The following is a 6,377-nucleotide window of genomic DNA, read 5'->3' as shown; positions in this document are numbered from 1 at the left end:
TTGTTGTCTACACTCAAATGGCAAACAGTGGAGGAACGTATCAAATATCAATTTTGTGTTCTTGCTTTCAAAATACAAAACGATTTAGCCCCAGTCTGTCTGGGACCACTTATCTGCAAACGTAATGTAACTTATAAAAACGATATTCCGAACAATGTCCCCTTCAAATACACTGCCCAAGGACGGATAAAGAAAATCTTCTGAATAATTATGTTGCTGCCGTCTTATTTAATTCGCTCCCTTGTGATATACTAAAATGCACGTCCCTCCATGCATTAAAAAAACACTGTAAATCATTAAAATTCTGACTGTCATACGTACACTTGATGTAGATGTAATGATTCCATGATAATTGTTGATTTCACTCTATATGTAGTGTATTCTGTTTTTACTTTATTTTTTTGTTACATACATTGAATTGCTATTGATGTAGAGTTATTTGTTAAACTGCAGGGCGCCTTTGAAAGGCAGTTTTGCATGCCTACCGTGCAGTATAAAATAAAGAAAACCAATAAATAAATAAATGATGATGATGAAAACGATGATGATTATGATAAGGAAGAGGATGAATACATCATTAACAATGATACTACTAAAGATTTCATTAAGAATAAATAAATAAAATAATAAACACAAATTATTGTTAGACCAAAACTCTAAATCTATAGACAAATACATATCATTATTGAATAGATTCTTTACATATCATTTTGACTTACATCTGGTTTGAATCTCTGTATACGGCGGTTGATGATGCTATCTCTTGTTACCGTGGCAACTGGTGTCAATGGCTTTAAAATCACCGGACATGGCGTTCTATTAGCCATCTCCGCAGTTTAAGTTGTCAAGCTGCTGGGCAACTTGCTATGGAAAAACTTGGTCAAATGAGGCTTTGAAATGTTCAGAAATCGTTGAAATCACAAAATTATCTTATTTTTCATCATGTTTATATTACATCTAGATCTAATAGATAACAAATTTCGAATAACGCCAATCATTATTTTTCAAAGAATTGATATCATAACAAAGACGGTAGTTTATTTGTTTCAAACAAATAATAATCAACGAAATCACAAAATTATCTTATTTGTATCAACTTTAGATATAATAGATTACAAATAATTTCGACTTATGCTTATTCATTGTAATCATTTTTTTGGTTGAAAAATTGATGACATAACAAAAACGGTAGTTTATGGTTTCAAACAAAATGATAATAAACAGTCAAATTTATTTGTCTTAATATTCAATCACTACAAAATTGTCAAATTTGCTCTGATGCATGATGGATTGGTTGCAACATTTGCTGAACTGTATTATTAATAAGTAAACTAATTGTTTGCTTGATATTTTACCATGATAATAACGGTAAGAATAAGAATTACCTTTTGACGATGATGGTATGCTGCACGTTCAAAATAATTTCATATCGAAAATTCATATCATCAATGCAAAAGGCATTCAGTGTTTATACGATGATCGCGCTTCGTGCGCATGATCGTGACGTCACAATCACCTTTTTCCAGCCGCGTACCCAGGATTTCCCAAAAGGGGGCAATTTTTTTGGAGGATATTTCGTCCGCGAAAAAATTTGACAAGCAAAAAAAAAAAAAGGTCTTCAACCACAAATAAACGATTTCGTACCAGAAAAAAAATTGACAAGCAAAAAAAAAAAAAAAAAAAAAAGGTCTCCAAGTTCAAAAGAGGGGGCACACGTCAGTTTTCTTTGCATATTTACATTACAAATTATTAATTTTGCTTCTCAAAGGGGGGATAGTCCCCTCGGTCAGTTTTGACTCGTCAGGGGGGGGGGGCAGGGGTACGTCCCCTGCATGAGTTGTGACTCGTCAGGGGGGGGGGGCAGTCTGCCCCCCCTTAGGTACGTTAGTGCCTTTATCTGATGTGCACATAAAATATTTCAACATTTTATTGCTTCCTAACCATTATCATTTCACTAAATCTCATTTAAAACTGTATTTTAAAAAAGTCAATTAGAAGTCTCACTATGCCTCTTATTTTTTATTTTTTTTTATTAACAAGTGCACACCTAGTGACCAATAATTTTCATTTATTTGAATGCAGGATAAAAGGGCATAGGTGCCGTGGCCGGGGATCGAACCCCGGACTTCCCATGTATAGCCAGGCGCCTCTAAATTCTCTAACTTCCGATTGGAAATCCGAACAAATCCCAAATTAGATTAAGAAAAGAATGACTTTTATTCGACGGAAATTTTCAAAATTGATTTCGTAATGGTCACTCGTTGTAATCTATAAAGAAATAGAATCTTAATAATAACCTTCCTAAACAATATAGTTCAAGATGTGTTAAAACGTTTTGGAATATATTCGTTTATAAAGATCTACATGAAACATGATATATAAGGAGCATAACAATCAAGTGTCACCATTGTAACCCCCCAATCGTTTTTCGTTTCTCTTTTTTTTTTCAGAGGAGCATAAAAGCTTGATTGACCAGGAGAGACGATTGAAGCGAGTTACGACAGCAGCTAAGGCATTCAAAGCTGGACGTTCTATCCCTGGATCCTACTAGAAAACTGGGTCAAATCGTTTCTGAAGATCTCTTGTGAAGGTTCTTTCCCAGTCACAGCGTCCAACAAAATCGACCACATACAGATCAAACTTATTATACTACTGCAAATCATATGTTCCATGGGTCTATTTTTATTTTCTATTGTTTGTTTCGTTGGTTTGCCAAGTTATCTGGTTGTTTTATTTCTTTTCCATTTTCAACATGTATATCAGAAATAAAGCAATACAGATCATCAATGAGCAAAAACAATAAAATTGTAAATGGGTAATGTAAGTTACGAAGGTCGTGATTCAGAAAAGGCAAGAGAGAAGGGTAAAATATAATATTATTTTCTGAGTATTATGCCAAAATCTATCACATATTTGGAGTTTTGCAATAAAAACGTCGAAATTTATACTCGCTTGCTTCGCTCGCTCACAATTTTTAATAAATATTATGCAATACGCCATATCCAGCCCCCTCACAAATTTTGGCTCATTATGCCACATAATTCAGTAACCATAGTAACTTATATATCAGGAAAACACTGTATAACAGAAAGCATAAAATATTATTCTTATGGTCCTATTATCATTGCTAATCACAAGGATGCATGGTATTTGAATAAATGGAAATTACAACTAAACATGATTTTTATATTTTAGCTGATATACGTTTTTATACAAATAGGCCTACTGAAGAAACAGCCTGTATATGTATTGTTTTTATTCCTTGTATAAGCTTAATTCATTAACACCTTGACTTTCCTTTATCATGTGCAAAATATTAACTTACACAAAACTTGTATATAAGAGGCGTACTTCTTTGGGCAGATTTATTCTATTCATGAATACCAAAGTCTTGAACTGGCACAAAGGAGGAAATACGAAAAAATGAAAACATATTTTGCTGTATTAAGTTTTGTATGGCTACGTTTCTTGCAGAATCCTCTTTAGATTCGCAATGTATATCGCTTCCTGCATGTAAATGATGATGCAAGGGCAAATCTGTGCACAAACTTTAAAGAGAGATACATTTCGTGACGAGGAAAACGCCAAATTATTTATTCTGAAAGCATATGCATGTCCAGGGCTGATGCTACAGTTGGTAGAGTGTGACCACTCCAATGTTTTTTTTTTCTTCATTTACTGAAAAAGGGAGGGATCCCGGAGTGAAGGAGAAAGGAAAAAGAATGAGATAAGAATGTGAAGAAACTGAAGTAATCCAGGCATGCACTCCCAGTAGGTCCCTTTGTTCTGCAAATCAACATTTCTTAACGGTCAAAAAAGCAAAAACTATACTTTTTGGCGACAGGTCCTTTTCAAGCTCTGCCCCACGTCTTTAGAATACTCTTCCAGCTTCCCTTCATTGTATCCCAAATATCACATCGTTTAGATCAAATTTAAAGGTCAAGTCCACCCCAGAAAAATGTTGATTTGAATGAATAGACAAAAATTAAACTGACATAACGCTGAAAATTTCATCAAAATCGGATGTGAAATAAGAAAGTTATGACATTTTAAAGTTTCGTTTATTTTTCACAAAACAGTGATATGCACAACCAAGTGATATGCAAATGAGAGTCGATGATGTTCCTCACTCACTATTTCTTTTTTTTAATTGTTTGAATTAAACAATATTTCATTTTTTTAATACAAATTTGACAATAAGAACCAACTTCACTGAACCATATAGTATTAAACAATGCTAATTTTACATGTTCAGACAGGAATTAATCGTTGTTTCACTTGACAATGATGAAAAAATAGGATATCTCATATTTCATATAATAAAATACAAATTAAATAGTGAGTGGATGACATCATCAGTCTCCTCATTCGCATACCGACCAGGATGTGCATATAACTGTTTTGTGAAATTAAGCGAAACTTTAAAATTTCATATATTTCTTATTTTACATCCGATTTTGATGAAATTTTCAGTGTTACGCTGGTTAGATTTATCTCTTTTTATTCAAAACAACCATTTGTTGGGGTGGACTTGTCCTTTAAAGCAAGGAGAAAGCATATTCAACATAGCCCCATTTACAGTGTCCTTGATATTTTGATTTTGTTTTAATATATAATTTCTAATTCACTTTTGTTTGTATATTTCTTGTGTTCTACATTGTTATTCACTTTGATATGGATTTCATGAAAAGCGCTATATAAGACTTATTTATTATTATTATTATATAAAAAGAGAGATATTGAACACTACTACCACTGGCGTACAGGTTACTGAGCTTGGGGGCTCTTCCCCCCACAAAGTTTTCATGACCAATAAAAAAAAAGAGAGAGAAAAGGAAAGAAAAGAAGAGGGACATATATTATTTTCTGAATATTATGTCCAAATCTATAACAAAATAGGATTTTTGGAATAAAACTGTTGAAATTTTTGCTCGCTCGCAACTTCTTATTAATTTTAAATGATATGCCAGACCGAGCCCCCTCAAAATTTTTGGCTCATCACCCCCGCTCCAATATCAAAATACCCTAGCATCCCCCTACCAATGTGCATGATCATGTGATTTGAATATCCAACACGACTCTCCGAAGAGATATATAAAGTTGTCCTGATTTTACTGTCTTTCAGTTCATTTATTTAGTGTGTGATAGGCCTATAATTATGTAATTGTCAAATTTATATTCATTTAATGCAGTCTCTACAAATTTGTTGTCATACTAAAATATTACAATGCCATCTGTGATAAAAGAACTTTGTTATATGAAATGTCGTCAAGGATAGTCTAATTAAATAAGACATTGATATCATTTTTCTTGTAGCGTATGCCCATTTCATGATTGATAAAGTTTTGTTGAATGCCAAGTCCATCCGAACAAAAGGTTGTTTTGAATAGTAAGAAAGAAAGAATACGGAGAAACATTACATTGAAGATTTTATCAAACTCACACGAGTTATTATTTTTGTTAATCACAGAACAATTAAATCTTATTCCTATCATGTTTTCAACTTTATGCTTGTGTGATTTTTCTTTATCTATCAAAATCAATGTTTAATTGAGGACTAATATGCAAATTTCATCATCCATCACACAATTCATATAACAAGTAATGATCGAGTTACAATGGAGAAATACACACCCACAGATCCAATTTCACCATAAAAATTGGTGGTTTTGTACGGTTAAAGATTGTATTTGATTTTATTGGCATGTATAATTTTCACTCGATTAAGTTTATCTCAAAATCCAACCAGAATGAAAGTCTGAGTTAACTCTGTATTTCTGCTATAAATATATGCTTCTGCAACTCATGAATGAATCATTTGGCACAGATTCATTATTTATTTTCTTCATTTATAAACTCTTATGCAATTCAATCTTTATTATCTGAAATATTCTGAATAGAAAATGTCTTTCATTATATTTGCTTCTTGTTAGATTTTGATTGTATATAGTAAATAAGTTGTAGGCTTGTCAATAGGGATATATGGATGAGAAGTAAGCAACTCTTGTTTCATGTACTATCTATATTTCATCAAAGTTCAAAACTTGTTTTATGGGAGTTAGAGGTAGTTATGATAGCCTATGCGTCATAAGTAAATAAATATGAAGTCATGTTTTTCTTCTTGTTATAGTGGGTATTCAAATAAAACATATATCACATTTTGATGTTTTGTCTGATTGATCTTATTCCTTTGTTGCATGTAATAAATGTGATATTAACTACAATGAGAATTTCTCATTGGCCCAACCAAACACCTGGATGATAAAAAAAACTTTCCAGTTTCCAAAATACAATGTCATTACAATGAATCAAAAAGCTCTCTCATAATACACAGGACCTCTACACAAATTTCAAATTATAGAAAAAAAACATTAATG

Source organism: Lytechinus pictus, chromosome 7, assembly GCF_037042905.1.
Source record: "Lytechinus pictus isolate F3 Inbred chromosome 7, Lp3.0, whole genome shotgun sequence".
NCBI classification, from domain to species: Eukaryota; Metazoa; Echinodermata; class Echinoidea; order Temnopleuroida; family Toxopneustidae; genus Lytechinus; species Lytechinus pictus.
This window is presented reverse-complemented; position numbering follows the sequence as displayed.